Genomic DNA, 24,106 nt, shown 5'->3' on the forward strand with positions numbered 1-24,106 from the left:
CTGTCTAGTTCTTTTTTTAAACATAGACTATGTTCCCTTGCTCATACCCCTTTTCTCTTAGTGTTCATTCTTTCATCTGTTTCATCTGTTTTGATTATATTTCTGTGACATTTAAATTTCTCTCTCTGGTTTTAGTTTTAATTTGTAGCTTACCCACGTCCTCCATTATCTTATAAACATCAACAGAGACTGATCAAGAGAGCACTTGCCCAGCGTGTCCGGCTAAGGGTTCCGAGTAAGAAGCCATTCCTGTTTATCACCGTCACACCACAGGGCAAAGCGTCCACTCCACAAGAGCTCACCGAAACGCAGTGGCGTCAAATCAGTGTTACAGATGTCAGTGGCAGCACCCGGGAGCCGCTTGGTCCTCGGCCTTTGTCTAAAAGGAACGTGAAAATAGAATGGAAAAGGAGTGCTGAGAAAGGACTGGTGCTAAACAACCGGAAGGACAGACTTCTGAAGTCAGGATGCCTGAGAGTCGGGCGATGGCGCGGGCTCAACTGCCGCCGCCGCCAACCTCTGATTCTTGTTCTTGACACAGGGGTCAGCTCAACCATCCCTGACGGCATCCACCCCCTCCTGCATCTGGATAAGAGCTGTGTGATCTTGGTCCACAGCTGTTCTTACAATGTGCCCATAAGACACAAGGGAGAGTTTAGAAGAGTCATTACTTAAAAGAACTATAATTTTAAATCACAGTATAGATAAAGAGAAAACTGTGTTTATGTATGTGTGTGTGTGTATTTTGTGAGTGCGTATGCACCTATATGTGCATGTATGTGAGTGTATGTGTGTGTGCATATGAGTGTGTGTATATGCCTGTATATTGTCATATATGCTCTTCTAAGTAGCCAAGATGAAATGTTTCACTGTCCCCATACATTTTTAAACACCAAATAACTCTATCGACTATCTGTTGTTTGGTGCATATTCCATCTGGTGACTCTGGGTTTATATTCCTGCTACATTACATATGAGTCTGCCTCACCTGGTAAGCTTTAAGTTTGTTTGTTGAACATAACTCTACTCCAATGTAAGATACTTTACAAGAAGGAAGAAGCCCGCTCTTCAGACTCAGTCTCACCTGTCAACAGAGCAGCTTTCAGTGCAAAGCCACAGCCTCTCGCGAGATCTGTCTTCCTCCAACACTCCCAGGAACAACAGCAGTCTTCCCGGGAGTTCCCAATGACAGCAGACAAAGCCTTGCCTCCAACGGCTGCTCCTGAGACGCACACGTCTCTTACTCCGTAGACGTTTCAAATGTCAGTCTTTGGGACCTCAGCATCTGGAGCAGTTGTCTCTTGGTGGAGCTGACTCTGCTCAGCAAGCCAAAGGGCTAAAATGCTAGCGGGCTTTCACTGGGCAAGAATCCATAAAGCAAGTGTGTGAGTCTGTGATAAGGACAGAAGGATTCGAAGCTGCCTCTTGTGTTGTATGACATTTTGTTTGTGTTCTGATAAATAAAGCTTACCTGGAGATCAGAGGGCAGAGCTAGCCACTAGTTAATCATAAAGGCCAGGCAGTGGTGACACATGGGAGGAGGAAGCAGGAAAATCATGAGCTCAAGGCTACCCTGGGCTACACGAGATTAAACCAGTCTAAAAGAGAAACAGAGCCAGGTGGAGTGGTACACGCCTTTAATCCCAGCATTAGGGAGGTGGAGACAGGATCTCCCCCTCCCCAATTTGGTCTGAGGATTCATAGAAGTAAGAACTCTCTAGTGGTTGCTTCTCTGCCCTCTGATCTCCAGGCAAACTTTATTTGTCAGAACACAAACAAAATATCATACAACACTCTTGCCGGAGTTATCTTCTCCAGAAATGAATACAAGAGAATCTGTCACTCGGGTCCCCAACCCTACACTTGAATCACTAAGGTTCCTAACCCCAGAGGAACACTTGAAACTCTCTTCACTCTTTAGAATGAAGTGTTGTTGATTATTTTTTCTCTTTTGGGGGACTACCCAGCTCCTAAACGAATCACACGTGGAGACTTATTCTTACTTATAAATGCCTGGCCTTAGCTTGACTTGTTGCTAGCCAGCTTACTTAAATTATCCTGTCTAGCTTTTGCCTTCAGGCTTTTACCTTTTTCTATTTCTGCATACCTTTCATTATTTCTTACTCCATGTCTGGCTGTGTAGCTGGGTAGCCAGCCCTGATGTTCTCTTCCTTCTCTGGATACTCTTACTTCTCTCTTGTCCCTTGATCTTTTTCTCTCAAATTTCTCCTTCTATTAATTCTTTCTGCCTGTCAGTCCTGCCTATCCATTCTCCTGCCTCACCATTGGCCATTCAGCTCTTTATTAGACCATCAGGTGTTTTAGACAGGCACAGTAACACAGCTTCACAAAGTTAAACAAATGTAGCATAAACAAAAGTAGCACACCTTAAAATAATATTCTCCAACAGTGAAGTATCAGCAAGAGACCCAACCCTTATCCTCTCATGCCTTTAGAGCATAAAAATGACCTCCAGAGAACTTAATGCCTAACCTGCCGGTGCCCACTACCTTATGGGCCAAGTAGCTCAAGTGGTCCAGAGGCTGGAGCAGGGGAGGAATGCAAGCTTGGTACCTGATCACCCAGGTCTGTACCCCTTTCATTTTACCTCACTCTCTTCCTAGACATCCAGCTCTCTACCTGGCCAAACATCAAGCCATTTGTTCCCATGGGTGTTGGACAGATCCTTGCAGATGGCCAGAGAGAACAAAGCATATACTTTGTGCTTCCATTACAGAAAGAGCTCCGAAGGAGAGTTTTTTAAAGACAAAAAGACAGTGCAATCCCAGGCTAGACTGCACACTTCTGGAAGTGAGGATAGCTAATCCATGCCAAGGTTCACTCTGCTGCAGCCAGGAACTTCCAGGGGAGCTCAGTCTGCTCAAGGAACACAAATCTGCAGTGTCAGCTGCGGTGACCTTGGCTTCTGATTCAAGCCTTACGTGGATCTCTGAAGAATCTCTCCTCCTCAAAAGCTGCCTCCCTACCCCAAACACCTCATAGTGCTTGACCAAAACCCACTTGCCCTACTCCAAGGCAGGAGGTGACTCTACATTGTGAAGGAAGGGGACAAGCTATTTGGGCTTAGTGTGCTAATGGTGCCTCTGACGCTCAGGCTATCTGCAGAGCTGCATTCTGTGTTTGCACACACATTTAGGGCTTTCTGGGGAGGGCAGAGCTAATGAAGTTGGTTGTTTCTCAGAGATCCACGAGACAAAGGAGCCCTTGGGTCAACAACTTGTCTACCCGGGATTGCACCATCTGCTTGTTCCCGTACATTCCTGGAACTCCTGTCTCCTAAACAGCTGACAGGAGACTCCTCCGGCCCTGACACTGCTCCTTTCACTGGTGACCTGTTGATCAACAACACTGAGCAACATTGTTTGCTAATCCTCAACAAGGACCTCATGATCTTCGCTCCCATTTTTTATGTCCACCTCATCAGCTTCCCTCAGCAGCCTGCAAATGAACTGCAAATGCTTTTCAAGGCAATGGCAGGAAGGAGTTCAAACAGTGACTGAAAATGATTAACCTGAGGACATTAAAGAAACACAAACTCATATCAGAAAGACGCCCTGCAGAGCACCATGTCCTTTTAGGCACATTCAGCTGGAAAAATGGTTAGGAACAGAGCATTTTGATGACTTAATTTAAACTGGGATGATTCAAGGATTATAAACAAAACTTTCCTGTGTGTGGCAGTAGCATTCAATTAGATTAAATTGCCTGGTGATTAATTAATTGAGGACAGTGCTCACTGAGAAACTGCCATCAATACACATCTGTTAAATCAATTTGCCACAGACTGTCAAACCTCTGGGGCCTAGACAGTACAAATCCAGGGACACCCATTCAGTAAGTGACCCCTTGCTCTTCTAATTAAAAATTCCATGATGGCCAAATTTCACAATGCAGATGGAAAGAAAGAGCAGCTCATGTAGCTAGCCAGCTCAGAGGTCCCCAGGAATCCATGTGAGCTGTTGGAGAGGGCATTCTATTGAGAAGGAGTCACAGAAACTGAGAGCATCCAAACACCAGGGAGTGATCACTGCGTGCCTGGATTTGTCCTGAGCATCACATCTAGATGAGGTTATTTCATTCCTCCAGCCCACAGAGCTGATGCTGTTCCCATCTTGCATGAGGAGATAATGACAGCTCACCTGGGTTGTCTTCCAAGTGATATCCAAAGAAGTGAAGCAAGATTTGTCCATGCTCAAGGACCCAGCCCCTGCAGACAAAGGACAAAGCCAGGCCTCTCCTCCCTGGAGTCATGTGCTCCAAAGGTTTGTGAGCATGAATCCTGTTTCATAAGATACATTTCCCTTCTTTCTAAACCACATTCAGCAAGTTTGGGGGTCACCAGGGGATCATCCGACCTGGGAAAAGTAGTGAGGCATCTGGTCCTTCCTCTTGCTGGATCTTAAGCAAGCAGGAGCCTGTAGTGCTGGGCTAAGGCATCCAGACACTTGGGCTGGGACTAAGAAACTGTGAATTATTTGTGGATTTCTGTGCCATACTGAGGGAATGCTTCAAAGGGCAGGGTAGACGGGAACTACAGCAGTCAAACTGAAACACAAGAGTGACTTGTAAGGAGAAGTCTGTGCTGGAGGGGGGGCAGGGGCATTGGAGTGTGAAGTCCTACACGTCCAACAGCCAACAGGAACCTCTTGTTCATCAACATATGGATAATGAACATGTGATACATTGACACAATGGAACTGTATTCAGCTGCAAAGAAAAATAAAATTATGAAAATTTCAGGAACTGGATAGATCTGGAAAACATATTAAGCAAAAGTAACCCAAACACAGAAAACCAAAACCACAAATTGTCTCTTATGTGCAGATCTTAACCTGTTATGTATACGCGCGTGTGTGTGTGTGTGTGTGTGTGTGTGTGTGTGTGTGTGTGTAAAGCCTAAAAGACTAGAAATGAGATCAAAAGAGGATAAATACAGGTGATGAAGAAAGACGGGGTAGACAAAGGGGCACATGGAACACAGGAGAAATGGGGGGGGGCTTACAAGAAGGGATTAAGGAAGCAGGGATTTTGGAGAGCTCCGGGAGAAAGAAAATCACTAAAGCAAATTGTTTGAAAATGGCATAATGATATCTATCTAATACCTTCTATGCTAAATTTAAAATATATATATTTTAAAAAGAATAGATCTTATGTTAACCATTCTTGCCACATTTTTTTTAATAAAATACCCGAAACACTTGGTACTATTCAAATGATAATTTTTGTTTAGGTGAAATAGATTAATAAACTGTAAAATTGAATGTATTGTGTCCTTTCAACATAATGGCACATGTGAGGTGCTGTATGGCTTGGAGCACCTCTAGAATGTTAAATACTATTCTTGTATGTGTGTGCATCTTAAGTTATGGTTCAAGAGTTTCAACACAAGAGGAGCAGAATTCTAGTAGTTCTGAGCCCTGGTTTTCCTGTTATCCACCATTAGGAATGAATGCTGAGCACTGTGCACTTGACAGACTATGACAGTGACAAAGTACTGGAGCAAAATAACCTCAGGGAGAAAATACTTATTTTTCACATAGTTACAGCAGTGTGGGCCTGTTGTTGAAAAAGGGGGTTGATGGAGTACCTCACACCGTAACACCCACGGGCTACTCCCTCCTCTTCCTTTTATTCCAATTGGGTCTCCAGGCTGTAGGATGGTGCAAGTTAACTCAAGTCTTTCTCCATAGTTTCTCTCCTTTGAAAAAGACCCTCAGACTCACCATGAAGTGTACTTTATAATCTCCTCGGTTTCTGTGGAGAATGGATGAAGTCTTGAGTTAACGTGTATTGTTTGACATGGGCATAACCATACAAAGGACCCCAATGCCTCAGACCTATGGAAGTGACAGAGCCTTCCCCAGATGTGGCTCAGAAGGATAGCAAAGTCTTACTCTGGTCCAAGTATGAGTGTTTACAATGGCTGACCGTTGTGCACAGAAACTACCAATTACTTCTTCCTCCTTCAGGATGTTTACAGCCTGAGACTCCACTCTACACGGATCTACTGAAATAAGCTAAGCTGTCCCCTTGCCCACCTGTATACCATAGCCTGCCTCCTTGTTCTGCTGCACATAATAAGGTATAAGTAAATGAATACACCGAGCTTCTGGGTTCTGTTGCTGTTGGTGCCCTTCACCAGGGAGAGCACAGCCCACTAGATCCTAGCTTTCCATGTGTCTGTCCTTTCTTTATTCCCTCATTGTCCCCAGGGATGTTCAGAGCACAGTAAGATTTTCTTTATCAACTCAAGTTGAAAGTCAAGATCAGCCACCACTTTATGCACATCATGATGGCCTACAAGAGTCCAAGCCATACCTACATTGAGTTTCTCCTATTAAATGGCATTAAGAGAAAAGCAAATCTCCAGCCAGTGTTAAAATTGGTGATTTAGTTTTAAATAAAGCAGTTTTAAAAACATGACAAACAGAAGAAACATTATTGCTTTTCCCCCACTGTAACAGGTTTCTGCCATATAGGATAGTACATGATTCATTAATGTTTTTTTACTTTGTGTCATTTTCCAAATCATGACAATGTTGTGCCTCCCATTTACACATGTAAATGCATTTATGCATATAATCATATATACATTCATCCTTCACAAAGCATAATATTAGAAAATGCTTTGTAGCTGAAAGTCTATACTGTTTTGGAGGAAGGATTCAATCTTTTTATTCTTCTCTTGTTATAATCATTGCTTCTTCACACATTCTGGGTTTTTCTGTTATTTTGTTGTCGTTCTGGTTCTGGTTCTATTCCTTCAGCTGTTCTTAAAAGGAGCCTGAGAGCTTCTCTCAGGGTTGTTGCCATTTTGAACAGGTGAGCAACTCCACATGCATGTGGTATAGTAAACGCTCTTGTTAATTGCATCGTGACTGGTAGTCTTTGGGGACTTTTCGCAGGCCCTAACATAAGTCTCTCCACAGTGGTTCAGAACAGTTATTAATTGTTCAATAAGAGGCCTAGAGCATATAAATGTAAAGAGGACCAAACATTCCATAGTGTGGGTCACATGAACAATAAGATCTGTCTTTTCCAGCAAAGATAAAGCAGAAAAGGCCACAGAAAAATCCCAATTCAGCTAGCTCTTCAGCACTCCCTAACCCTGTGACTTTGAACAGATTACTGAACTGATGGAAACATCTGCTTCTGCACCTGTGAAGTGAGGACTGTAACACAGCCCATGTCAGAGGATACTCCCCCACCTCCCAAGACAGCATTGTTCAAAATGTAAAAGACTACATGATTACCTTTTGGGAAATCACTCTTAACACAAGTAGAACTCGAAACAACCAGGTTCTAGTGTGTTTTGGTTCAATTATCTTAATCTAAAGGAGTTGGAACTCAGGGGGATCATTTACTATATGTGGGTGGGTGGATGTGGGCAGGAGAGGCATCTGTGTAGGTGGAATTTGTGTAGTCTACATTAATTATCCTTCAGTGCTCTACTTTGAGGCTGCCCACTTTCATTGAAATAAGCCTCTGGGCTCCCTTCAAAGTAAGTCCATATCCCACATGGAGCAGGTGGGTGGAACCCATAGCACTAAGTTGAATCCCTTAAATGTACCATCCTGATATTGGGTCATCAGCACCTCCCTCCCTCCATGTGGTGTGGGAAAGCTTTTCTAGAGCATTGGAACAACCCAAGGAAACAGACACGCAGTTAAACAAAGTGCAGCTAAGTAATCTGAGTTACACAGTGTAGTTCAGTTTTCATTATCTAAATCAGTAGGCTTACAGTTATCCTCAGAGCACCAAGAGAAGGCAGAAGACAAGCTCAGATGACTGCTGTTCTCAGGTCCTCTGATTCTTCTCCTCTTCTTTCATCATGGATTCACCAGTTCTGGAAGTGCTGAAAGAATAGCCCACCATTTATGCCTGGCTTACCTTTGCTCTGACCACTCTGGCCTTGGATGGTGAAACCATCTGGACCAATCTAACTCTACCACATAGGAGCAGCTTCTTCACTGGTCACAAGACCCATACACATCTCTTACTCTCTGACACAGAGGCCAAGAACATGGTGCCATTACTACTACATATATACTGCTATTTTTTCCCTCAGTAAAGAAGAAAATGTATCCAACAAAATCAGGAAACCAAAATATAAAGCAAGAGGACCTTGCATTTTGAAAGAAAATGTAAAAGCATATTCGTGGAGACAGTTGTAGGTATGTGCAATTGAATAACACAGCATCACATCTAAGCTGAAGGAGAGAGAATGTAGCTGCTTTCATCCTCTGTATTGCGCGCCTGGCTCTGACGGTCACTTAAGTGCAGTTAAACTCACCAACATTTTTTGGAAACTTCTGTGAGCTTGAGGGTAGTATCTATCTTCTTCACAGCTGTCCCTATAGCATGCAAGCTCTTGCATTTAGGCAGTGTTCAGTAAATATTTGTGGTCATCAAGGTTGTTGTTCACTGTTCTGACGTGTTCCTGTGAGAGCCACCTCAGCTCCTAAGAAGCAGTCACTTAGACAAATTCAAAGTACCCTCAACAGGATCTAAACGTTGACCTCGGCTCCTACGGAATGTTAATTCCTAGAGGACAGCATCTTTCCTGACCAGGTCACTGCTGTCTCCGATCTTGGCACCTAGCTGATAATCTGTATATATTTGTTAAAGAACCAACTGAAGAACGGTATTCTGCAACTGATTAGACCCAGAATGTGGAAGCTGATCCTTAAATGCTTTAAGCTTTGGACTTCCTTCTGCTAATAAGAGAAAACTCTTACTCATTCTCGGCCTGGGCATGGTGAAGATGAAGACATGGCACAGTGAAGTTGTCAACTCTAATGTGTGTTTACTGTGGTTTAGAAACGGTCAACTCTAATCTGTGTTTACTATGGTTTAGAAGCAGTTGGTAGGGTTCTGGGTGTTGCTCACTGTGTTAATTCCTGGCTTGTTTCTGAAGCTACTTTTCACCCTGATGACCAATTATCAGGGTCTCTCACTGTCAAGAAAGACTACAGAGAGAAGATAGTTATGTCCTACAGGATATCCATGGTTTCAAGGTACTACTCAAGAGCCTTCAGTGAGAAGTCTGTGCTAATCAGTTACTTCTACCCTTTTTCATCAGTGGGCAAGAGGTGATACTTTGAACTGATTCCCAAGACTAATTCTACCTGCCATGGATTTAAACATGGAATAAATAACTTCTATTCTTCTCAACCAGGCCAAGGAATTGCTCAAGCATCTTCATTCCTTGGGATATGTTTGCATTTCCAATATCCTTATTGAAAGTCTTCAAGAGGAAGATGCCATCTCTTGAATATAGTCTATATGACATACTACCATCAAAAGCAGAAAATACTGTTGGTCTGGAACTGATCCATGCACTTTGTATACTGAGCCACTTAACACTCGCTGTGCAAGAGGGACCGTGTGATGTGCCCTAAATGAGGAATCTATGACACAAAGAGTTTAACTGAAGTACTGAAGGTAACATAATAAGATGGAAGTGGGATTCAAACACAGTGTACTCCAGGTATAATATAGAAAGGAGTTCTGGAAAACTGTGCATATTGCCTCACTATAAATAAACCACAAAAGCAGCACATGAGTAAGTCAGTCCGCTGTGTGTGTGCTTACTGTACTCTAGGGACTAGGACGTCACCAGTGGGAATGGCAAGTAGAGACTAGCCCCAGAAAGGTACTAGACAACTGAGTATGGACATTAACAAACACAGTGAGCCAGTCACCAGAGAGCAACTATGAAAGCAAGGGACCAAGGGCAAAACAAGACAGCTCTCTACAAAAGAATAACTCAATTCAAGCCTAAATTATGAAGATGGAGCATCCATCCTTGGAAAAGCTGTCCAGACATTAGGGAGCTAACTTGTGCTAACAAGGGATGCAGCAAAATAAATAAAGATGGGGGCAGGAGCCATCAGAAAAGCAGTAAGGCTGTGAACTATACAGGCCTTCGGATGAAGCTGATCTTTTTTTTTTTTTTAATTGATTCTTATTTAAATGAATAGCATTTGGAGAGTTCCAAGTATAGAAATGTGGTCAACAAGCAGCTAGTGGCCAGATGCCCACCAGAGAAGATGAGCACAACCTGCTGGGGGCGGGGATGGGGGTGGGGTGGGCGCAAGAAGACCTGCAACCAGTCAGACACAGGCCCATTGCCACACTAGTGCCCCATCACACCACACCTTCACCTGGCCCCACACCTGCCCAGCAACCACGATGAGGGGTACAATAAGCATGGTAAAAATGTCTTTTAGACATGTGAAAATAGCTTGGTCAGGATTCCCACTACACCCAAGACTGTACCTGATAACCAGAACCCAGTGACATCAGTCACTCAAGGCAACCAGACACAGTCCTAGAACCTCATGACACCCACTGGACAGTATGTAAGCAGACATCAAGAGCAATGCTCTGTCTGCTCTGCACATCTGGAGAGATGCCACCTTGATCTGCCCTGCGGCTGGAATCTCCCCCAGGATCCTGACCCTCTAATCAGAGACTTCTGTTAGAGACTGGACCTGACCTTCAGCTGAGAATTCATGCAGGTGAGCACCTTGGGGAGACAGGCTCAGGACTTCAGAATTAGGAATTTAGAGTGTGAGCCCTGCATGATGGCCCTCAGTTTAATGAAATCCGACTTTTGTTGTGCTAACTATGCATATCGACCTTCCTACTCAAGATGAGGAGCTACGGGGGAACTTTCAAGAGTGACTTTAGGTCAACTTAAGATGGTGGTGGCCACCAGCAACTGCACAGCAGCTCTGAAGAGCCTGAGAGACCTGTGGAGGCTCTGAGGGCAGACTCAGCTACAGCAGAGGAGTCTGCAGAGCCAGGAACAACAACCCAAAAAGGGTTAGGTGCTTAGGTTATCTTATCGGAAGGTGCTTTTAAGAGGGGACTCACAAAAGTGCAAGGGAAGATGGCAGAGCAGAGCCATGAGTGGAGAAGAATGATGAAATATCGTGGGCAGTGGAAGGTATGGTGCTGGGCTTCAGCAGTACTGAATAGGGCAGGTCCTCAGCCTGCGGGCCAGCTGCAGCGTGGAGACACCACTACTGCCTGCCCCGCTGGGAGGAGAGCACGGGACCACAATGCTGCCTGCAGGCTACAAAGCACAACAGTGGTGCCTAGTGAGTCTTGGGGAGGATGGCACCAAGGGTGGGAAGACGTGAGGTAGTCTGGAGCTTGCTGAGATCCTGCCACCGGTGCCCTGCCTAGCCAAGATCACCCTGACTCTGGGCAACAGCAGGATATTCAAGATGAGTCTTGGTGATGGTTCAGTATTGATAGTGTTTCAGAAACCAGAAACTGTAGCTGGGGAGCTTCTCTCTGGGTCCCGCCAAGCCCCCACAGTTCAGCAGCCCACTTATAAAATAAACACACAGACGCTTATATCATTTAAACTGTTTGGCCTAATGGCTCAGGCTTCTAGCTAGCTGTTCTTATACCTTAAATGAACCCATTCCAGACCAATGATTCATTGCAATGAGTATTTGCATGTAAAGTTGTTTGGGTAAAAAAATATACTGAGTGACACACTGCAGTTTCCAATGCCACTATGATGGAGAGGTGGGGGAGATGGAGAAATGGGGTAGCAGGTGTGTGGTAAAGAATGTGATGGACAGGTAGGGAAGATGGAGGAACGGGGTAGCAGGAGTGTGGTGGAGAATGTGATGGACAGGTAGGGAAGATGGAGGAACGGGGTAGTAGGTGTGTGGTGGAGAATGTGATGGACAGGTAGAGAAGATGGAGGAACGGGGTAGCACGTGTGTGGTGGAGAGAGATGGAACTAGCACAATGGCAGTGGCAGGTGTGGGAGAAGGCTACTGTGGAAAAGGAGCATGTTGTTGCTGAGTAGAGCCAGCAGGGTAGCATCCAGCAGCAGGGAGCTCATGCAGGCTCTGACCCTGAACTCACAGCCCAGGCGCCTGGTCACACTGGCTCTGAGAAATGCCTGAATGTCCAAGATGGAGAATGGTTCATTTTCTGGATTGGGACTCCTCAACAGTCCATGGTCTGTCCTGCCCCCAGAAGCTGTGTTGACGTTCGTGGTCCATGCTACAGCTGAGGGGTGTGCTGGTGTCTGGTCCATGCTGCTTCCCTAGGCCATGCTGATGCCTGTGCTCCATGTGGATATCCACACAGCACCTAGCAGCAGCGTGAACCACAGACCTTGGCATGGTCTCTGGTGGCTGTACAGACCACGGATATTCACACGGCCTTCAGCTACAACACAGACCATGTATTTCAACATGGTTTCAGGCAGCAGCACAGACCGTGAACATCCATGCAGCCTTTGGTGGTAACATGGGCCACTGACATCAACATGGCCCCTGGCTACAGCAGGACCACAGACAACAACCTGGCCTTCAGCTGCAGCATGGACCATACAGTTTCCATGTATGGCCAATGACTACTCTATGGATAGCATGATTATACAATATCCCAATACCCAACACCCATCCTGCCTGTCTTAGTTAGGGTTTCTATTGCTGTGAAGAGACACCATGACCACAGCAACTCTTATAAAGGAAGACATTTAATTGGGGTGGCTTACAGTTCAGGGGTTTAGTCCATTATCATCATGGTGGGACATGGAGGTGTGCAGGCAGACATGGTGCTGGAGGAGTTCTGCATCTTGATCCACAGGCAACAGGAAGTGAACTGTGTCTCTGGGTGTAGCTTGAGCATATGAGACTTCAAAGCCCACTTCCTACAACAAGGCCATACCTACTCCAACAAAGTCACACCCTCTAATAGTGCCACTCTCTACAGGGGCCATTTTCTTGTAAACTTGCACTACCCAACACCTACCCTGCACTGTGCTCCTCTTTCCAAGATTTCTACAATATCCAACAGCCCTGAGTTTCAATATCAGAAACTGAACACTCCAGGAGCCTCCAGTAATGCAGCTAGTGAGTCCAGCAAGTGGATTTTTTATTTCAATTAACTTCAGTTTAAGTGATCATGGGTGGCTAGGGGCAACCATCTTGGACAGCACAAATTTGAAACACTTTGCTAGCACAGAACGTTCTATTAGACAGTGTTGGCTCTCAAAACCATTTTGATGAGGCCAGCTGCGGCATGAGTATTGAGAAAGCAGAGAAGCAGCCCAGAGCTGGCTCCTGATTCTCTTAGTATTTAGAAGCTTGGACCAGAGAAAGTCTGAAATAAGAAGCAGTAACCTTGAGGTTAAATTATCAGGATGTGTGAAACCAAGAGAAGAGTGTTCTCAGAAAGGGAGAGGTGGTCAACTGTTCAAAACTGGCCCACTACACTAAGTCTTACAAAGAGGGGCAAGGTGGTGGACAAAAGAGATTGAGAAAAGAAAGAATAAGGAGAGAAGGGTGGGTATCAGGAACTTCCAGTAAGAAGTCTGTGCTAATCAGTTACTTCTACCCTTTTCCATCAGTGGGCAAGAGGTGATATTTTAATCTGATTCCTAAGACTAATTCAACCTGCCATTGATTTAAACATGGAATAAAAAATTTCCAGTCTTCTCAATGGGACATTCATAAAAGAAATTTAAATGTATTGCCCCAAAGAAATTTGATATTTGCTAGGGAAAATGTTTTTTTTTTTTTTTTTTTTTTTTTTTTTGAAACTACAATGCACTTCTGGGCATAGTGGTGCACACTTTTAATCCAGCACTTGAAAGGCAGAAGCAGGTAGATCTGTGAATTCAAGGACAGCCTGGTCTACATAGTGAGTTCTAGGAAAGCCAGAGCTATATAATGAGACCCTGTTTCAAGAAAACAAAAAAATAAAGTAAAATAACATATACAATAGAAGGCGCAGACTTACATCTGTCTTCGTGTAAGAATGTTACTGCTTCTATTCCAGCTCCGTCACTTACAGTAGGCTGTGGGTCTCCTTCTTCCTCAGAGATCGTTGGTCACCAGTACCTGAGAGAGGAGGGAGTAGGGGTGGTCAGCAAGGTTCAGACATCTTGTGGGTATGACGGAAGAAGCCCTTCAGGAGACAGTTTCAGTGTTACAACTCAGCTTTATTCCAGAATGAGGGGAATATATAGGATGGGGACAGCAGCTGGGCATCACCTGACTTCTGCTCAGCAGCATGGTCCTACCACACAGCTGAGAGCACAAAACCTAATTAACATGTGGGGGCATGCGGAGAGCATCTACAGGGATCTGTGTCAATGGTCTTGCTTGAGATCGGTCAGGCATCCACACTTAGGGACAGCTTCCAGATAGGGTCAGACCTCTGAGCCTAGAGACACTATCCAGGTAGGGAGGAAGCTGGAAAGGGAGTCCTCTATTTTGTGCTGAGCTCAGAGAGCTGTCTGGACATGGTGAACTGCAACCTTAAGTACAGGGTACTCCAAAAGTAGGCCTCATCTATCTTACAAGACAGCATCAGTTCTCTGTTCCCTTAGGATAGCAGTGGTGTGGTACCTCTTAGACACTCCAGTGATGATACTGAGTTGGCTATTGATACCTAATCATCCTGAGTGCTCAGGGAGACAGCTATGGGCTCTTTGACCATTTTCTTTGCTTTACATCATGCTTCTGCATATGATGGACCAAAATACAAAAGATGAAAAACAATTGTTTCTCAATTCATGTATGCATGAGCTAGGGAAAAGAGTGGGGAAGACCTGAAGTTGCAACATGGGAAAGTCATGTTAAACAACATAAATGTTCATGCTTGTGTTTATATGTGGTTTTTTCATGTATGTGCATTTACATGTGTACCTGTGTATGTACTAGTATGTATATGTATATGTAGTACTAGTAGAAGCCAGAAGAAGGCTTCCTGGGTGACGTGGGTGCCGGAAACAGAGCTCTGGTGCTCTGGAAGAGTAGCAAGTACTCTTTTTGTTTTTGTTTTTTCAAGACAGGGTTTCTCTGTGTATCCCTGGCCGCCCTGAAACTCACTCTGTAGCCCAGGCTGGCCTCGAACTCACGGAGATCCCCCTGTCTCTGCATCCTGAGTGCTGGAATTAAAGGTGTGCACCACCACTGTCTGGATGCAAGTTCTCTTAACCACTGAGTCATCCCTGCCAAACACAACCTTTAAAACCGAGTCTATTTTCCCCCTTGTCCTGTGTTTGCTCATCTGTTCCCCTTGTTTAAGTTTCTTCCCCAAAAGGTCTTTAGACTGTACACCAGGACCTCCGGGAAGTTAGACTAGATACCCTTGACCAGCTCCTCTGCTGAGCACAACACCCCAGGACACTAATGGAAGACAAATACTAGAGGACTACAAAGTACATTTTTGAATTACTTTTATACAAAATAAACTGCTTTATTCTGGCCAACTACCACCAAAAATAAGATACACTAAAGCTCAGTGGGCCCAACCTGTGCCTGGGCCCACGGGAGCCTAGACTTCCACCTCATGAAGCTGTAACAACAACAACAATAATACTGACATCTATAATTGGGCACATGCAGAGAATGAGAGACTGTGGAGCCCTCAACTCTAAATGAGACAGCTGTATCACACCCCTTCCTCCTGAAGCTCAGGGATCATTTCCAAAGAAAGAGCTGAAAGACTGTAAGAGCCAGGGGTGGATGTCGGCAGACAAACAGTACTTGCTGGACATGTCAGCACTGTTGTCCACATGATAGCACTTGTAGCTGTGAACGTATGCACAAGACTTAATCAAGATCAAGCCATTCAACATCTTTTTGTGGGTGGGGAAGGGCTCACAATCTCACCTGTAGCTGGCCAGAGTTGCTGGCAGAGAAAGTCAAGTCTCTGGGGATGTGGACTCCAGAAGGCTACCTAGCCTCCAGTAGTGGTCCACACCCACGCTCATCCCATAACCTGGTGAATTTTTTTTAAAGGGGCATTGGAACTAGAGAAATGGCTCATAGTTGAGAGCAAGGGCTGCTTTTGCACAGGACTTAAGTTCAGTTCCCCGTACCCATGTGGCAGCCCCAACCCCGTGTAGGTCTAGTTCCAGGGCATCTGATTCCTCTTCTTCCTCCACAGATACCAAGTAGACACTGGGTACACACACATACGTGCCATCAAAGTACTCATACATAAAAATAAAATAAATCTGTATGAAGTTGGGAGAGAAAGTGGTAGCTGTGGGGATAAGGGAGGAATTGGTGGAGAAGGAATGGGGGATGGAAATTTGATTAAAACATATCATATGAATATATGAAATTCTCAAAACCAACAATAACAAAGAAAGAGACCTGAAATCTCTGCCAGAATGGTGCAAGAGAAAGCCAATGGGAAGTCGGTGTGTTCAACTGCAGTATAACAAGGCTCCAGCTGACAGTATCATCAGAAAACGCTGGGAAGTCAGGTTTCCACTGTCACCTACAGTAACAAGGCGCACCCCTCCTCGGGGAGTGGTCAGAGGAGGTGTGGTGGAGAGTTAAGAATTCACCATTTGTCCATCATTGATAATGGCTATTTCTGCCATGATGCCCTAAATACCACACTGGGAGCTAGAAAGCCCATGCTTACCCAGCTTTCCTGAGAAACTTCCCCTATCCTGGTGTCAACAGGAGCAGAATCGGTAACTTGGGCTTCAGTTAACACTGGCAATAAGAAGCAAATCCAGTTATAACTGTAGACTTCAGCATCCCTATCTGAACTGATAGAGCAGCTACGCTGAAGCCTCAGGGAAACCATCACATCAGAAGCTCTAACGAATGCATGGGCATCTAAATACAGAGCACAGGATGAAAGCAGGATAGAAAACAGGGAACAGGGGAAAGGAGCGGGAGGCTTCTCCACCTTCGGATCTGGTGAAGCCCCTCACCAGCTGAGTCAAGAATTTCTGCACAGCTAACATTTTCTGTGAGGGTTGCCTACATGGAAACAACATCTATTCTAGATAGGATTATTCTATATTAAGAATATTAAAATAGGAGTGAGCCATGCTTCAGGCCTAAGCACATACGACTTTTGGGTGTGGCCTTTTTCTTTTCTAGATGTAAACCTGCACTAGGAATGCCACAATCAAGATGACAAACTTCATTTTCAGTAAGAGACTTGTCTTAATCCTCTTGTGCAACCTTGTGCTCTGTAGTTCAGCCTTATTAGATTGTATTCCTATCCAATGCACCTCAGGAAACACCTCGAGATCTCAGTTACTGAAAAACCAAATTCCATAGCAATCCTTTCAGACCCAACTTCAGAAGCCACCCAAATTACACACATAGCGACGGTTAGGCACTCGGCGCAGCTCTCTAGAGAAGCACGTCCACGCCCACTGTGTATCCCTCGTTCCCTGCGCTCTTTCTACTAATGCCCATTCTTAAAGCTGCTTAAAATCTCAGATAAACTCCACCTTGGCTTCAGCTGACAGTTCTGCAGTTCCTGTCTGCCACAGGTCAAGAGTCCCAGCTTCAGCTGAGTTCTCTGGGAAGACATCCAGCTGCCACAGCATCTGTCTGCAGGTGTGGCTAGTTCCTGCTCTTGCTGCTGCTGACATAATGCCCTCTACTGTTACCAAGGAAAATAGAACTGCTTGTAAACATAACAAAATGCATACAAGGTTTGTCCGCCAGAAAGGAAAAACACTAATCAAAGAAATCAGAACTGATTACATAAAATGTGTTTATGGGTTGGGAGACTCAATATAGCAAAGATGTCAATTCATGCCAAGTACTACACAGGCTTAATTCAATCAAAATCTTTTGGACAGATAAAGTTTATTCTAAAGGTTTTACAGAAAAGCAACAAAACTAAACATTTTCAGAAAGAAAAACAGAGTGGAAGGAATAAACCTTCCAATGTCAAGATTTGTCATATATACGTCTATAGCAATCGAGACCTGGTGGTATTGGTGTGGTGATATTGTGTTCCCCAAAATATTGTGCACCATAATAAACTTATCTGGGGTCAGAGAACAGGACAGCCACTAGATATAGAGGCCAGAAAATGGTGGCACTCACACCTTTAATCCTATCACTTGGGAGGCAGAGATCCATCTAGATCTCTGTAAGTTTAAAGCCACACTGGAAACAGCCAGGCATGGTGACTCATGCCTTTAATCCCAGGAAGTGATGGCAGAAAACAGAAAAGTATATAAGGCGTGAAAACTAGGAACTAGAAGCATTTGGCCTGGTTAAGCTTTTAGGCTTTAGAGCAGCAGTTCAGCTGAGACCCATTCTGGATGAGGACTTAGAGGCTTCCAGTCTGAGGAAACAGGATCAGCTGAGGACTTGCAAGGTGAGGAAGCTGTGGCTTGTTCTGCTTCTCTGATCTTCCAGCATTCACACCAATACCTGGCTCCAGGTTTGTTTTCAATTAATAAGAACTTTTAAGATTCCTGCTACAAGCTGGGTGGTGGTGGCACACGCCTGCAATCCCAGCACTCGGGAGGCAGAGGCAGGTGGATCTCTGTGAGTTCGAGACTAGCCTGGTCTACAGAGCTAGTCCAGGACAGGCTCCAAAGCTACAGAGAAACCCTGTCTCGAAAAACCAAAAAAAAAAAAGATTCCTGCTACAGACCAATGCTATTGAACAAAAGAACTCACAAATAAACCCACAGACGGATGTCCAACTCACTTGGACAAGACCTTGGGTTTGATCCAAGATGCAGCAAGAGGTAAAGATCCTTTGCCATCCAGCATGACAGAACTGAGTTCTATCCTCAGGACTCAGGTGGTGGCAGGAGAGAACAGACTCTTACAAGCTGTCCTCTGCCATGCACAGGTTTGCCAAAGAATGCACCTGCACCCCACAACAAACAGACAGACAGACAGACAAACAGACAAATAAATAATAGAAAGGCAAGATAAAACAAAGCAGAAGGCACCAAAGTCTAAAACTGCGGAAGCAGTTCAGCGGAGGAGGTGGCGGTGCTGGGCAGTGGACAGTGGCAGTTCCCAGAGGGACGGGGAACCTCAACCAAGGTCTTACACTTTATTAAAAGACAAAATCACTCAAAGGGAATTACAGACATGAAAATAAGTGTGAAACCATAACATTTTTTGGAAGTGAGTGATACAGGAAAAAATGACATGAAAACAAGGGCTATGTAAAGATCTCAGATGCCATGTCATAAAAAGAAATATTAGTACATTGATTTCATTCAAATTAAAACATTTTGCTTGGAAAACTCCCACTAGGAGGATGAAAGCTAAGGAGTAGGAAGAAATATTTGCCAACTATACATCCCATAAAAATCTAGTATATAAAATGTGTTAATGAACCGTCAGAACTCAAAGAAACATATAACAACAACAACAAAGATCCAATTAGAAAGCGAATCAAATGGGGCAGGAAGACAGCTCAGCAGAAAAAGGATACAGCCCACAAAGGAAGCAGGTAAATGCAGCTGCTTTCTTAACAGAAAGTGACCAAAGAAGATAGACAGATGTCAAGTCAAGGACAACATATTCAGTATTGCTGGCCTTGGAAAAGTCTAATTCGGGGGCTGGAGAAGTGGCTAGTGATCAAGAGCACTGGCTTCTCTTTCAGAAGAGCCAGGTTCGATTCCTAAAACCCACATGGTAGCTCACTACTGTCTGTAACTCCAGTTCCACAGGACTAACACCCTCTCTGGCCTCCCTCCACAGGGACCTGTCATACATGTAGGCAAAACACCCATACGGACAAAATAGTAATAAAATAAAAAATTATAATTGAAACCAAAATGAGGTATCACTACACATTCTTCAGAAAGGCTGGATTTTTTTAAGTCAATATCAAGTTTTGGTGAGGTTGTATAAGAAAATGAGGACACTCAATCATTTTTGCTGGGAAATATATAACCAGCATATAACTCCACAACAATATTTTTCCAGAGAAAGATGTTCACACAAAGGGTATTTTTAAGTGAAGTATAGAGCAGCTCTATTCTTAACCGCCAAATATTGGAAGTATTTCAGACATACATCAAGGACTCGTCAGCAGCATGTGTCTATACCGTACCTACACCGTGGCACACTAGGCAGCAGGGAGACCTGCCGACACACAGAAGTCGGGTAGCTCTGGAGGGAACTCTGCTGAGTTCAGAAAGCAAACACAACGTCTGATAATGATGATTTTTATATGACAACTTGCCTAGATCATAAACGTCCAAATGTTCAGTCAAACATTGTTCAGGATGCCTCTGTGAAGTCATCTTTAGATGAGACTTGCATCTCCACTGGCAGATCTCGAGTAAAGCTGGATGTTCTCTTAGGTTTTAAATCACCACGATCAAGATGGTAGAATCATTACAACTAGAGAAGAGGGGGATTGCCTGGACTGAAGAGTCTGGAAGTATAAGAGGAACATGGGCATGGCTACAAAAGACAGGCTGGGGATCCTTGTGTTTCCAGGGGTGAACTGGACCTTGGCCACTCATGCTAATAACCTGGTCATGATCTACAGACATGGTCTTACATGATGTTTGTTAAAAAGGGGGACCAAGGCAAAGTGCACATGGGCTCTCCATGTTGTCTCGAACTCATGAAGACTGATAAATGCCTCAAAAAGCTTCATCTCTTACAAAGTGGAGCAAAGTGCATCTGTTTCATTTTTATGGGGTCCTGGAGGAAGCTCTGCATGACTACTCAGATGACTGAACCTCTAGCACCTGCAATTGTAAATGTGTCTGTTACCCCAGGTTAGCAAGCAAGAAAGTGACTTGTCATCTCCCATCCCTAGTTCTCCTAAAAGCAGTTATATGCGAGTACCGTTTTCTTTGAACACCCAAATATACCTTGAGTTTTTTACTTCTCTTTCTCCCCCGCCATCAGTTCTGCAGCCAGAAGCAAGCCTGAATCGTCACAACTCGCTTGTAAATTGTCTCTCCCTTTTGTTGATGCTCCCATCCAATCCACCCTTCACACAACAACAGGGATTATCTTTTTGTTCTGTTTGGGGGTTCTTACCGTTTTTTGAGACAGGGCTTCATGTACTCTAAGTGGTCTGGAACTCCCTAAGTAGCTGAGGATGATTTTGAACTCCTGACCCTCCTGCTTCTGCTTGCCGGGCATGGGGATACAAGCATGTGCCACCAGAGCCAGAGTTTCTGAGGTGCTGGGGATCATCTCTAACCGAAGCTCTGTGCAACCAGGCAAGCACTCTGTCCACTGAGCCACGTGCCCAGCCATCAGAAAGAAGAGCTCCAACATTGACTGTAACCGTCAGGTATGGTAAAAAACAAACAAACAAAAAACAACAACAAAAAACCCAACAACAGCAAAAAAGAAGAGCTCCAACAGAAGTGCTCTTAAAACTAACAGTGGGTCATAGTCCAGGTGATTTCCCATTGCCATCCACGTGGATTCTAGCCACTCCTATGGTCTACAAGGTTCTGCGTGTCCATGGCTGCTGTCCGTCTCCCCAGTACTGTGACAGACAAACCGGAGGCAGTGGCTGAGTCCTGAGCAGGAACGACAGCCTCGGAATCAGACCTACCTCAAGGGGGCCTCTCAGGCAACAGAGCAGAGGAAGAGCTCCCAGCTGGCCAGGAATGCTAGAGCTCTGGGGACTTGCAGGCAGGTTTCATGATGTGATTTAACTTTTAAAATCAATCTTGACTTCCACATCAAGAAAGTTCAGTTGGACCAGAGGACCAGGAGGGCAGGCAGGGCGACCCAGCCTTCAGGACTGAGCTCTTCCCGTGAGCCCTCTTGGTTTGGCCAAGCTTGCAGGGGTGCCTTTTGCCCTTACGGGCACCTGACTCCATCGGAGAGGAATGCAGCAGAGGAATGCTCTGGGCCATTTCCTCTCATTTATAGAGAAAACAAAAACAAAAACTAACTCCTCTCACTTTACTAAAAGGGTAAAGAGGGAAGTGAGGTCATCATTTACAATTCTTGGCATTTCCTCTCTTAATTAATGATGTAATCAGAATGTGGCCCGAAAGGTTTAACAGTGTCAAGCCAGGTCTGGGGAGACGGCCTAGTGGGTTTGAGCATATGCTCTGCAAATACCAGGACTTGAACCCAATCCCTGGGACCCAGTACTGGTCGTGTCTGCCTGAAACCTCTGCACGGGGCAGGCACTAAGACAGATGGAAACAACGCAAGGCTGCTTTGGCAGTGCAGCAGGGAATCTCTGAATAATTATGAGCACTCAGTGAGGAGACGTCATCTCAGGGCAAAGTGCAAAAGGCCAGGTTTCATTTCCAGACTTTATCCCACAGAAGCCACAGCTCCTCAGTGCCCTGAAGCTACATCAGCCGCTCAGCATGAGGCCGGTCTGTGGTCTGAGTTCCCCTGCCAAAATCAACCTGTGCAGTATGCTCCCTCCATCCTCAACCTGCAGGTAGTTTCAGCCCACCCCCAGCTGCTGAATAGTCAGATGAGTGGCATCTCCAATGGGGGAGGAGCAATGTCCCAGGGCACCAGGCTGGAGAAGCACAGTGGTGGTGGACCCCAGCCACAGCTATAAGGAAGACAAACGCCATTACTTCAAAGCAGACTTCAGAAGACAAAGGCAGAAAAGCAGCGCAGGGCAGCTCTCCTTCCTGACAGCAGCACCGGCGTGCTTTGTACTGAGCCAAGTCAGCCAAGGCATCTCCTCTCAGGGCCATCCGCGGTGCTGAGGACAGGACTCCCGCACATCATGGGGCGCTGTAAGGCCTGGCACCAAAGACGAGCGAGCGCCACCACCTGGAGCACTCGATGGTTAAACCAGTCAAGCCCTGGGAAGTGCTGACAGAGGCTGGCTCAGAAAGGAACTCTGTAAAGATTAATGACACTTTGCTATCAGCCCTCACGCGCCTGCCTTAGGAGAATCAGCAGGTTGTGTCCTCACTTTAAGTCCTCGCAAGATGGGGCTGCATCTCATCTGCCGCACGTTAGAGAATACAACCATGCTGAGGTCCGCTGAAGTTTGGGCTTTGAATTTAATTATTTGCTTCCTAAAACTGGTTGCTTCGCGTTTTCACCTTCCAGAAATGAGGGCCTGAAGAGATAGCTCAGTGGGTAAGAACACTTGTGAAAACCGGAGGGCCTGGGTTCAAGTCCCCAACACACATAAAAAGTCTGTGCCTATCATCCTGGCACCGGGGTGGATGGGGTGAATACCAGGAGCTTTCAAGTTGTCTGGGGTCCTGTCTCAAATAGTGAGGTAGAGAGTAATAGAGGGAGATACTCAGCATCAATCCCTGGCCTCTGCACAGAGGAGTACACACACACACATGTGCATATATACCACACATGCAGGGATGGAGATGAGAAATGAGGAGAGGAGGGGAATGTCAGGCAAATCCAGTGCAGTCCCCCACCCTGGTTCCTGTCCTTTCGCTGTTGCTTCTTAAGCTCCTCTGCTGCGAACTGCTCCACGTGGTCTCTGGGGAGCCCAGGTTGCACAGCTGCCAGTCAGTGAAAGCTACACTAACTTGCTATCTCCTCCATCATTTTTGGATCAGATGTCATAGGGGATTCCTAGAGAGAAACAGGCTGAAGACATAGAAGCCGAGTCCATTGAGAACCCAAGGCTATCACACAAAGTGCACTCTCTCCCCCAGTCAGCGTCTCTCTGTGCGCCAAGGCTAGCCAGCAACTCTCATGTAATCCAATGGGCCTCCAACTCACAGTCCTCTTATGGTGGCAGTGCTAATATTACAGATGTGTGCCACATCTGGTTCTGCAACCACATATTGAAACACACTGAATTAATAATAATAGAAAATGTGTCGCCACCATCTATAGAGCTTACTTTGTGCCAAACACATACATGTTATCTCCTTCAACCCCCTCAACAGAACAAAGTGTGTGCATGTTTATCTCCTTTTTATCAGGTCAAAAAACAAGCAACAATACAAACCTAAGGTGAAGAAAAGTCACAGTGACTCCCTTTCTTAAGGTCACCCTCAGTAAAATACTGTGACTCAAACCCGAGCACACACCTCTCCACAGCTCACTCAGGTGACTGATGTCTCCACAGTCTTCAGCCACAGAGCCGTCTCTGCAGCACAAACCCACGGTGCTGGCTCTCTGCAGAGCACACTGCAGCTCACCCTCCACTTGCCTGCCCTTGTCTTCCCACAACACAGCGTATCTCAGCTTCTGCGGAACACCCCACGGGCTGCTCCTTTGCCACACTTAGCAGCCCTTAACATGTGCCTCCTCTGTGACTTATACCTCCTCTCATTTCTTTCCCAGGGAACAGAGACACCCAAGCCACAGGTCACTGAGGTAAAGGGCATATTGATTGGCGTCTCATCAAT

The 24,106-nt window shown here is 45.3% G+C and overlaps 1 long non-coding RNA gene across 1 annotated transcript; it reads right to left on the reverse strand.

Annotated features, from left to right (window-relative positions):
* Window positions 1–2,340: 2,340 nt before the first annotated feature.
* Window positions 2,341–24,089, reverse strand: LOC114697558. Its single transcript, XR_005091725.1, has 3 exons — window positions 23,786–24,089; window positions 13,804–13,904; window positions 2,341–7,876 (listed from the first exon to the last, which is right to left on the reverse strand). It is a non-coding gene; the product is annotated as an uncharacterized LOC114697558 (long non-coding RNA).
* Window positions 24,090–24,106: the final 17 nt, after the last annotated feature.

The sequence above is a fragment of the Peromyscus leucopus genome, chromosome 6 (genome assembly GCF_004664715.2).
Source record: "Peromyscus leucopus breed LL Stock chromosome 6, UCI_PerLeu_2.1, whole genome shotgun sequence".
NCBI lineage: Eukaryota > Metazoa > Chordata > Mammalia > Rodentia > Cricetidae > Peromyscus > Peromyscus leucopus.